Source organism: Carcharodon carcharias, chromosome 4 (assembly GCF_017639515.1).
Source record: "Carcharodon carcharias isolate sCarCar2 chromosome 4, sCarCar2.pri, whole genome shotgun sequence".
Classification (NCBI taxonomy): domain Eukaryota; kingdom Metazoa; phylum Chordata; class Chondrichthyes; order Lamniformes; family Lamnidae; genus Carcharodon; species Carcharodon carcharias.
In genome coordinates this window covers 140214804-140226094 of record NC_054470.1, presented here as the reverse complement: position 1 = coordinate 140226094, position 11291 = coordinate 140214804, and the positions used below count along the sequence as shown (strand labels likewise).

General features: G+C 41.6%; 1 pseudogene; it reads left to right on the top strand.

Annotated features, from left to right (window-relative positions):
- Nucleotides 1-212: 212 nt before the first annotated feature.
- Nucleotides 213-337, top strand: LOC121277531 (annotated as a pseudogene).
- The last annotated feature ends 10954 nt before the right edge of the window (nt 338-11291 follow it).

Below are 11291 nucleotides of genomic sequence, written 5' to 3'. Positions count from 1 at the left end.
GCAATGTAACATCTATCCTGCAAGGGATGGTACAACTTTTGCCTGTTTGGCCCAAATAGCCAAGTGGTTATGGTACTGGGTTTGTAAACCCAAGATCAAAAGTTCAAATCTCACAATGGCAAATTATGAAACAATGTAACTTCATCTGAATAAACAGATGGAAACGGGTTTGTACTTGAAAGAGTTACACCACCGCACCCCCCAACCATCTTGCCTACGGCCATACTAGTCTGAAAAAAAAAACGCCCGATCTCGTCTGATCTCGGAAGCTAAGCAGACTCAGCCCTGGTTAGTACTTGGATGGGAGACCGCCTGGGAATACCAGGTGCAGTCGGCTTTTTTTGCGTGGAGCCTTTCCTGCGCCTCTTGCGGAGGAGGTTGTCGGGATTGGTTCTGCGCGGGCCGGGCATCGGGGCGGTCCTTTCGGCTTACGCCGATGACGTGCTCCTTAAGTTTAGTGACCCGGCTGACCTGCAGAGGATGCGCAAGTGCCAGGAGGTCTACTCTGCCACTTCTTCTGCCAGGATCAACTGGGAGAAATGTTCTGGACTCCTGGTTGGTCAGTGGCAAATGGATCCCCTACCCGAGGAGCTCAGGCCTTTCACCTGGAGCAGGACCAGCCTCCTCTACCTGGGGGTCCATCTCTGCCCTGCTGAGGAATCCTGGCCGGCAAACTGGCAGGAACTGGAGACGAAAGTCACCGCTCGCCTGTGGCGCTGGACAGGACTGCTCCGAGTGCTATCTTACCGGGGTCGAGGTTCTGGTCATAAACCAGCTGATCGCCGCCATGTTGTGGTATCGACTGGTCACTTTGACCCCTCCCCCGGACTTTGTCACAAGAATCCAGAAATTGTTAGTCGACTCCTTCTGGGACAAAAGATTGCACTGGGTCGCTGCTGAAGTTCTGAGTCTCCCGCTTAGGGAGGGTGGTCAGGCGCTAGTGTGCCTACGCACACAGGTGGCGACTTTCCGCCTTCAGACCCTGCAGCGATACCTCTACGTCGAGCCTCCTCCTAGATGGTGTGCCCTGACGACGTATTTCTTCCGTCAGGTGCACGGCCTGAATTATGACATGCAGCTCCTGTTTATAGAACAGCTGGGCCTCGGTGGCTCCTTGCAGGCGTTGCCTGTCTTTTACCAGGACCTGATCAAAGTCTGGAAAGTGGTCGCCTCGCGACGCAGCTCTCCCCCGTCAGGAGTAGCGGCTATTGTCAGAGAGCCGCTGCTCAGGAATCCGCCCCTCCGTCCTTTTCAGTGGTTGGCAGAGAGGAGGGCTGTGGCCACAGGGGTGACCAGGATCGGGGACGTGCTGGGTGGCGGAGGACTGGGCTGGATGCTCCCGCAGGAGTTGGCATGACGCGCGTCTGTGAGTGTCCAGGTCGCAGCCGATACCATCCAAGACCTGAGAACGGTCGTGCTCGGACCCGACGTTATTTTGGGTCTTGAGGTGGCCCAGGTGTGCGGTGGTCTTCCGTCTGAACATTCCCCTGTTCGGACAGAATTCCACATTGGCCCCAAGCCCCGAACCCTCCCTCGGGTGCTGGTGCCCCGCAATATGAGCTGCCTCGGGGACATGCCCTCCGTGCCTTTTGGCACGGCAAAGAGGGGCTTTTTGTACGGACTGCTGCTGCACACCTTCCATTTTCTCGCCCTTGTCCGTCGCCTGGTCACACCCTGGCGTGCCATGTTGCCGTCCGGTGGCGGAGGCCCCCGATGGGAGGCCCTCTACGGAGGTGTCCTCCCCCTTTCTATCGGGGACCTGGGTTGGAGGGTGTTGCATGCAGCAGTCCCCTATAATAAGAGGATGCATAGGTTCACGGACTCTCAGGACACGTGCCCTTTTTGTGGTCTTGTGGAGTCCGTGGACCATGTATACATAGGGTGTTGTAGGCTGCACTCCCTTTTTAGTTACTTGAAAAACCTTTTATTGATGTTTTGTTTGCACTTCAGCCCCACGCTCCTGATCTATGGGCACCCGGTGCGGAAGGGGGTCGGGAAGGAGGAGGACCTCCTCATGAACCTGCTCCTGGGCCTGGCCAAGTTGGCCATTAACAGGTCCAGGCAGCAGGCGATCGACGGGGGAGTCCCGCCCGATTGTTTGTCCCTCTTCCACGGCTACGTTCGCTGCCGGATGTCCCTGGAGAGGGAGCACGCGGTGTCTGCTGACACTCTCGAGGCCTTCCGTGCTCGGTGGGCACCGCGGGGACTGGGGTGTTTTGTTGACCCCTTTAATCACATTTTGATTTAAAGTTTGTAAGGTTCCTTTAAACTTTGTCCTTGGTTTTACAGCTGACCTGAATTAGGGGCTGTGCCTGATTTATCCCAATTTTGTTGATTTGGTTTTCATTTAAAAGATTATCAAGAGTTCAAAAAATCTCACAATGGCAAAAACTATGAAGCTATGTAACTTCGTCTGTATAAACAGATGGAAACGGGTTTGTACTCAAAAGAGTTACAGCTTTTGCCTAAGGTATTAGCAGGTCTTGCTAAATGTTTCTCCCATAACTTTTGACTACTGGAGCATTCTGTTTTGCATCTGCTGCTCTTCCTCCTTTCACTTGTCCACCAATGTGGCTCTGCATTCACCATTCATAATATTAACACACAATTAAACTGAACCTGTGTGACTGTTCAATTCTCATGACTAACTCTGCCAACATCCTTTGCTTCTCTTACGGCAGGTGTCTGCTGTGTGAGATAATATGCTGTGTGAGAAGTCAAAGACTGCAGAATTGACTTAATTAGCTTTTCACAGGCAATTATCAAGCTAAGCATTGATTACACCTGCTACTTTTGTTAGTCTTGCAATGGTTCCTGTGGAAAGAAGGAATTCAAAATAGCTTTAAGAATTATGATAAAGATTTATTCAAATAACTCATAAAGGCACTATGCATTAAATCTTGCCTTATTCAGATAAAAAGCCTAATGAACTGAGTCTCAAAGACTCTCTTTCACTTAGCACAATTTGTACTGCAGTGGACATGTTACAAATGTATATGATTCATTAATTCTAATAAAATTTGCTCATTATTTATTTAATTAGTCTTGATGTTTCCTTGCATATTAATGCAACTGCTGCTCTTCACCTTTGAATGGATGCACACTTTCAGCATCCAGCTCTATGTGATTAAAAAAAACATTGCTTTAGTGATTGTGAGTTCATTCTGGGGAGAGGCAAAACATATATGGAGGATACTTGATATCAGTGAACTTTTAAAATGTAATACATCCTTTGGTACTTGAAATATTACAAGCTTGCCTACCTAACTGACTGTGTTTCAAGAAGTAATTTGTCTGAAGTTCTTTGCGATGTCTTAGCGTTGCAATAAGGCGCTATACAAATGTAAGCCTTACTTGTTCTTTTGAGCCAGCACAATACATAAATAATGGATACAACAAGCTCTGCAAATGGTTTTGAATAAAATAAATGCATATTAAAGGGAGCTTGACCATTTGAAATAGCTTTGTTCTACTGTTTCAAACAATAAAACTTTACAACAATAATCACTTGAGAGAGATTTACAGCATTCATTTTTGAAGAAATGATAGGTGAGCTTTATTAAACAAATTCAGTTTAGATGTTGGCAATAAAAGGTGAGCTTGGATAAATGATTTTTTTTTAGATAAAGATTAATAGATAGGCTGACATTCTTGATCTTATGCCAGTAGTCAATAATTTTAATACTTATGAGCATCTGTTGGGAACTCATTGCTATAAAGTTATATTGTTGCTTTAGGGTGAATTTTAAATGTCTAAATAGTAATCAATACTGAGAAATTAGCTATTGATTTAGAATAGTTTTATAATAGGTTATGTATTGCTTTGCTCTTTCAAAATTTCAGATATAGCCAACTTGGGAATTGCACGGTAAAGTTACTGTCATAGAATTAAAGCGATCAACGACCTCAGGTACAAGTTTTCATCACCATGTGAAATTATTAAGTTTAAATTTGATTGCACAGCTTTTTTTACATCCTCAGGGGTTGTGCTTTAATTAGAAAGGTCAATGTTAAAAAAATACAACCAGTACATAAATATTTAATAACACTAATCTTTTTACTGTACGTAGCGGGGAACTGTTTGTATTAATATGTTTCGTACATTTGGAACTTTGACAAGTACTTTCTTTGAGGCAGTTGTGTCATTTCTATGCAGTTGTACCATTTAATGCAAGCAGACGCAATGCTAAACTTGTGCGATTTGCATCCATTTTGTGCTGAAAAACAGGTGCACTATATGCCAGTTTCTACTCCTTACTGTCTTTTTCATTACTTTTTCCAAATCGTTTTCTACTTTCAAACTTCCGTGATTATTGTACCGTTCTGAAGAGAAAATTTCAACTCAAGGCCTTAACTCGGCTTTTCTCTCTCTCTCGAGATGTTGCCAGACCTGCTGAGTATTTCCAGCATTTTCTGTTTTTATTTCAGATTATCATTGCAACAAGTTCATCTGTTTGCGCTATTGAATGCAATATTGTTAAATTAGTGCATCCAGTATTACCACACAGCAAGATTTAATTCAGCATTTGAAGGGCCATACGGCCTCGAAACATTAACTCTGATCCTCTCTCCACAGGTGCTGCTAGAACTGCTGAGCTTTTCCTGCATTTTCTGTTTTTGTTTCAGATTTCCAGCATCCGCAGTATTTTGCTTTTATATTATATTTGAATTATATATTTAGTTGTAATCTTACATTTGTTTCTCTGGTGTTTTTATGGAATATCTAGTTTCATGTTATATGTTTTGCTAAGATTAGTAGCAAAGACATTTTCAGAATATTAAACAATGGTGGGTTTTTTTCAAGACCTAATTCTACTAGGTCAGGGTGACTCAAATTGACATAATCATTTGACTGAGTCTGGTATGTTTATTTCCACAGTATGTGAGGCAGGTACAAGCAATTAAAGCTACATTGCTGGTTGTATAAGATGGTATGTGGGCTTGTAAACCAATTTCCTCAGAGATATTAAACATTTGGTGTTGAGTTTTAACTTGAAACAAGTTCCCATTTGGAAAACTGTCTTCACAGGCAGCTGGAGGACACAGCAATATTAGCTGCCAGGCTTCAATTTGAATATTCCTGGTCGACCTCTGAAAGTGTCTGCTAGTGGCTACCATCAGGGAAAATTAGAGGACCCTTTAGCCATCCCCCAGCTTCTCGGGGGCTTTGTGAATGTCTCATGGGATGGATGGGGCAAGTTTGCCTCCTCCTGGTCCCAGGAATTTTTTGACCTGGATGTCCTCTTTATCCTACCAACCAGCTGCCAACCTGCTTGGTGAGAAAGCCATAGCTATTTCCTCACACAGGTCCCTGTTAAAGTGCTACTGATGTCCTATTGACATGTTGAGACCATTATTTGCACAAATCAGTGGCCTCAGCCTACAATAATGGGTGCCTCACCCGTCTTCAGTACCCTGCAATTAAATTCTGGAGAGGACTGAGTTTTGAGTGGATAAGTAACAGGTTTGTTTGTAACTACCCACCTGCCTGGTTTCCATGGGAGATTATGTTTAAAATCAACCCAGTGAAGTTGGCCTTCTGAGAATGTACTTCTGCAAAACCTTGTTAAATTTTACTTTCACTTTCAAGATATTAAAATATACGGCACAGAATGAGGCGTTTACATTGCTGACTTGTCGATCTCTTCATAATGTGTGATTCTGTGAGCTGTGTGGGCAGGGAAGTGCCACAGGGCAGTTTAATAAATGATAAATAAAACACTTTGGAGATTTTTAAGGAGGCTTCCAATGCAGTGTGACACTGAGGTGTCCACTTTCTGAATTATTATTATTATTTAATGTTCTAGCTATGCAGGTTGACCAGTGAGCCAGTTATAATGGAGGTGGCTGTGATCTTGACACTCAGTATTCACTGGAATTTATTGTTAATATACAGGAAGTGGCTATATTTATGAAATAATATCCTGTGTATATTGGAATGCCTCTCAGTAAAGATGAATTTAAGAAAACAAAGATGCAAGTACTGGTCTCTGTTTCTTTGAGTTTAAATATTAACAGTGAACTTGAAGCTTCAAACAATGTAACTTTGTCATTGTGGCAGCCATGCAGAACAACATGAAACCACAGAGGCAAGTAGAGTTAAGGGGGCATTTGGAAGCAAGTTCTGACTTGTAAATGAAAAGGCCAATTTAGACAGAGAACTTTCCTGTTAAGACATGTCAGCTACGCAGTTAAGCAATTTCGTTTTTGAATGTCTCTCCATGAAAGGATTTTAAAAAATCAAAAACTGGATATTTGCCATCAGTTACATAATTACTTAACATGATAAATGAAAGGGCAAAAATGGGAAAAGATAAAGAACAAGAACAATAAAAAGATAATACTTGACATTTTATTGCTCTTGCAGGCAACATCTTCAGATATAATAAAAGCTACTGAGGTGAGCTGTTAAATATTGTGCAGCTGGAAGGCCACCATTATAAGCACAATTACTCACTCATAATGGTCACTTTTTACAGTCCAGAATAATTGATGAAAAGAACTATGTTTCTTGGAGGCTGTGCAAACAGCATTCAAGTGTTCTATTGCACTCTATAATTTCAGCTTTTAAAAAATTGGCCCCACAGCCAATCGTTCAATGTTTCAGGTGTCTATTTCTCTATATCAAGCAGATGCTTTGTGGCTTTGGTGATTGAAACCGTAGTTATTATTGTTTTGTTGGCAAAAGTTGATTTGTGGCTCAGTTGGTAGCACTCTTGCCTCTGAATTATAAGGTTTCAGGTTCAAGTCCTATTTCGTGGCTTGCACACAAAAATCAAGATTCACACTCCAGTGCAGTGGTGAGAGAATGTCGCACTGTTGGAGGTACTGTCTTAAATGGAGGCCCCATTGGGTGGATGCAAAAGATCCTGTGGCATGATTTCAAAAAAGAGCAGAGCATTTATTCCTAGTGTTCTGGCCAAATTTTATCCCTCAATCAACTTCACAAAAACAGATTATCTGTTCATTATCACATTGCTGTTTGTGGAAGCTTGCAGTGTGGGTATTGGCTGCTGTGATTCCTTGTAAAATCTGCAACTACACTTCAAAAGCACTTCATTGGCTATAATGTGCTTTGAGATGATCGTGGTCATGAAAAATGCTATATAAATGCAAGTCTTTCTCTCCTTTAATTTGGACACACCAATATCTCAGTAACAGGAATGAGATAAACTACCATTTCATCTGGTTTTTTAAGTGAGGGTTAAATGGATGCTGGGATAAGTCACTACTCTTCTTCAAATATGCTATGGGATCTTTTCTGTCCACCTATACTAGGGTGGGCAACCTTGATAACAATAAGTATTTGAGTATTGCTGAAAAAAGATATTCTGTCAAAGCTTTTTGTCTAGCACTCGTCAGGAAAGATGCAAGAAAGCCAAATTTCAAAGGGAATAACAATTTATACTGCATGGGAAAAGGGGAGCTAATAAGTTGACAAGCCAGCTTTGATTGGTTGAGATATTGTCATGGCGAATGCATCAGGGATTGTCCCCCATATTTTTATTTATTCAAAAAAGGTGCAATATCTGGACATATTCCTTTTGCCTACAGAGGACATGCTCATGTATATGCATATATGTAGATCTTAGCAAGGATAAGAGAGCTACATTGCGAGCTCGACTGATAATCTTAAATTGGTTGTCAGTGTAATTCTTAGCACACTCAGGATTGTTCAGCAAATACTGCCCATCGTTGAATCACAGCTAACGTTAGACATTATGTTCTGAGTTTTGCAAGCACAGGCTGGTTGTGTACGGTCAATGTTGTGCCTGTTGCAGACAGCCTAAGGGAGGTGCTGTTTGATACGACCCACCAGTTGTTTGGACACACAGCCTACTGAACATTGCACCGGGATGAACAAAAGCAAAGGGGAACAATAACTCCCTGGTGCAATCGCCATGACAACATCGCAACCAATCAGAGCTGACTTGCCAACCGACCAGCACCCCTTTTCTTATGCAGTATAAATTGATGTTCCATTTGAAATTTGGCATTCTTCTGTTTATCCTGATGAGTGCAAAATGAAAAGCTTCGACAGCATGTCGATTTTTTCATCAATACCAAGGAGTTATTGTTCCTTATGCTTTTGTTCGTCCCGGTGCAATGTTTGGTAGGCCGTACGTCCGAACAACTGGTGGATTGTATCAAACAGCACCTCCCTTTGGCTGCTCGCAACAGGCAGGGTGCTGACCGTACTCAACCAGCCTGTGCTATCAAAACTCAGAACATAGGACAGAATTTTCTCTTCAGCGTGCAGGGGCGGGCCCTGCACGCCGTCGCATAAACTGACCCGTGGTGACGTTGGGCGTTCACCCCGATATCACTGTGCATCATTCTGATTTTCCGTTCGGCGGGCATGTGCCGGGGGTAGCCGCATGCCTGCCAATCTGTCAAAGATTGTCAAATACACCAATTAAACTAATTAGCAGTGCTGCCTACCCAACCTTAAGGTTGGCGGGCAGGTGAAGAGCACAAGTGGCCTTAGCATTTTTCATGAAACCTTATTTATGGACAGGAAGAGGTTTCATGAAGGTTTTATTAAATAAATTTTTAAAAATTTGACAATTCTTAAACATGCCCCAGCTCATGTGATATTGTCACATGAGGAGACATGTCTGAATAATTTTTATTTTTCCTTTTTTCAAACTTTAAATATGAACTTAATCTCCCTGAGGCAGCTCTGTGCCTCAGGGAGATTTCTGTGCTCTTCCGCACACATGCGCAAAAGAGCGCAGGACCCAACTCTCCCTCCTTCCCCCGCCTGCACAGGTAGTGCTGAGCGCTACTGGGCGCGCCTCACACTGGCCTGCCCATGTAAAATGGCGGTGTGCAGCTGATCGCAGGCTGCGATCGACTTCTCACCCACCTGTGCTCACTCCTGACTGGCCCACCTGATAGGCAGAAGATTCTGCCCCATAATGTCTAATATTAGCTGTGATTCTACGATTGGGCAGCATTTGCTGAACAATCCTGATTGTGCTAAGAATTACATTGACAACCAATTTAAGATTATCAGTCGAGCTCGCAGTGTAGCTCTCTTACTCTTGCTAAGAGCTACATATCAATATCAAGAGAGACATTAAAAAAAAGTGTCAAAGCCACAATGTCTTAATAGTTGCAGTGCTGTTACTGAAATGCTAAAAAGATGAGAAACAAGACAGAGACACATTTATGGATTTCTATGCAACATGTTTTTACTGATGCTCATAAACATACATATATTAATATCAATGAAAGAGGGAATTTAATCGTCAGCAACATTTTAAAGATTTTTACAAAAAGCTTGTTAACCGAATAACACACTCTCATAAGTACAATGTTATTCGAAGTTTAAATAACAAACCATTTAATTACCATCAACATCTGCGAGCGATTCATGATCGGCTAGCAGGTGATATGTAAGCCATTAAGAGGATTTACACGTGACATAATTTTACTTGGCAAAACATTGCAACTGTAACATATGACTTCTGATCCAATCAAGTTTTGGTAGAAATTTATATTTTTGTGATTACGTATTTCACAATTCCTGGCTGCTAGTTGTTAAAATATCCATCGTTGAGGAAATTTTTAGATATCTGATTTTTTTTTTAAATTAGAAAAGCATGAAGATAACTATTTTCTAAAAATATGTTGGATGTTCTTTTTTAAATTCGAAACACATTTAGATACCTATTTTGTAAAATTTGATAATGAGGAAAAAAATGTTTCAATAGATCAAGGTCGGGAGCCACACAAGTCCTTGATGAGCCGTAGGTGGTCGGCCCTAACCTAGACAGATTTATTGTTTAATCTCAAACATAAATTAATATATGGTGAACACATGGCTGAAGGAGTGTTATGGGAAAGAGAAGTTCTATTACATGGAACATTGGCATCAGTGCCTAGACAGGAAAGAATTGTACTTTTGGGATGAATTCCACCTGCACTGGTCTGGGACAAGAGTCCTTTTGGAAAGGACAAATAATGGAATCACAAGGAATCACTAATAAATGGAAGTGGAAAAGGTACTATAAATAATAATTCTAAAAACAATTGAAAAGGCTTAGAGTAAATTAATAGCCAGATTTTGTGCATTAGGTGCTACAGGTGAAAAGAAAACCGTAAGATGTAAGGTAACTAAATCAAGAGAGAGATTTAAGAAGAATGTATGAACTTCAGCATCAGAAAAAAAGGACAGATTAGGGTTCTTTATACCAATGCACAGAGTATAAGGCATAAATTGATTGAATTGCAGATGCAAAATCTACTTTGAGGGGAAAACATGGTAGCCATTACTGAGACATGGTTGCAAGGCGGTCGGGATTGAGAACTGAATATACCATGTTATTAGGCCTACAGGAAGAATAAGGAATCTAATATAGGAGGAGTAGTAATATTAGTGATTAAGGATGAAATGATTCTATCATAAGAGAGGACATAACAAGAGGTAAGCAGACAGTGGAGACTTTATCGGTAAATTAAGAAATAGTAAAGATTTGAGACTGTTGAGGAAGCTATTTTTAGGCCACCTGGTAGCAGCTGTAAAATGGCAGAATTTATTAATACTAAGATTAAGCAAGCAGTTAGCAAATTTCTAGAGTGTGGTCAGGATAGTTTTCTGCAACAATATGTCCTCGAGCCAATAAATTTAATGTGGCATTTCCTGTCCCCACTTTTTTTTAACCGGCATTATTGGCAAAGAGTCAGATTTAGGTAACAACTTGATGTGCGTGAACATTTATCTAATGGTGACCATAACATGATCAGCTTCAAATCTGTTTGAAAGAGAGAAATGTGAAACTGCTACTAAGATTCCAAATTTAGCTAAGGTCAAGTTCAATGAGGACGAGACAGAGATCATCCACAATAAATGAGCAAATCTGTTAAAAGGCTAAACAACATAAATCAGTAGGAGGTATTCAACAAGAATTTAATGTGATACATGTTGTATGATGTTGTATGTGCCTGCATGCCATTGTAATGTAAAGATGCTTGGCAGAGCAAGGGCTAACATGGGACTGGAGAATAGTACTGCCCATGTTATGATGTATAGGGTCACATAATAATAGACTCAGGGAGAACACTCTAGAAGCAGCCTACCTGCATAGCAGTTGCACCATGCATGACTATATATGGGATTTGTACATGGTTAAAGATTAACCTAAATGGTTCATGTTTAAAAATACAAGCCTACAGAGCTCTTCACGAAACACCAAACAACCCATGCAGCCTGGTGAGCAGCAGTGGTACACAACATGGTAGATGAGTGGTGATATGAACAGTGGCATTTTAAATGATGAACACAA